The sequence below is a fragment of the Meleagris gallopavo genome, chromosome 3, assembly GCF_000146605.3.
Source record: "Meleagris gallopavo isolate NT-WF06-2002-E0010 breed Aviagen turkey brand Nicholas breeding stock chromosome 3, Turkey_5.1, whole genome shotgun sequence".
Classification (NCBI taxonomy): Eukaryota; Metazoa; Chordata; class Aves; order Galliformes; family Phasianidae; genus Meleagris; species Meleagris gallopavo.
Genome location: NC_015013.2, coordinates 93,028,622 through 93,029,313, shown reverse-complemented (window position 1 = coordinate 93,029,313; position 692 = coordinate 93,028,622).

The following is a 692-nucleotide window of genomic DNA, read 5'->3' as shown; positions in this document are numbered from 1 at the left end:
GGGCGGAGCTGGGAGGGCGCTTAGAGCAGGGCGGAGGGGATGGGGGTCATAGAATGGCCTGGGTTGGGAAGGACCATCGTGGTCATCTGGTTCCAACCCCCTGCTGTGTTTAGGGTCACCAGGAGACACATAGGGACACATAGATCCCCACAGAGACACATAGATCCCATATGGGGACACATAGATCCCCATAGAGACACATAGATCCCACATGGGGACACATAGATCCCCACAGAGACACATAGATCCCACATGGGGACACATAGATCCCACACAGGGACACATAGAGACCCATAGGGACACATAGAGACCCATAGAGACACATAGATCCCACATGGGGACACATAGATCCCCATAGAGACACATAGATCCCACATGGGGACACATAGATCCCTATAGAGACACATAGATCCCACACAGGGACACATAGAGACCCATAGGGACGCATAGATCCCACATGGGGACACATAGAGACCCATAGAGACACATAGAGACCCATAGGGACACATAGATCCCAGATGGGGACACATAGATCCCAGATGGGGACACATAGATCCCACATAGAGACACATAGATCCCTATAGAGACACATAGATCCCATATAGGGACCCATAGGGACACACAGAGACCCATAGAATCACAAAATCCCAGCATGGCCTGGCTTGCAAAGACCCACAGTGCTCATCTGGTTC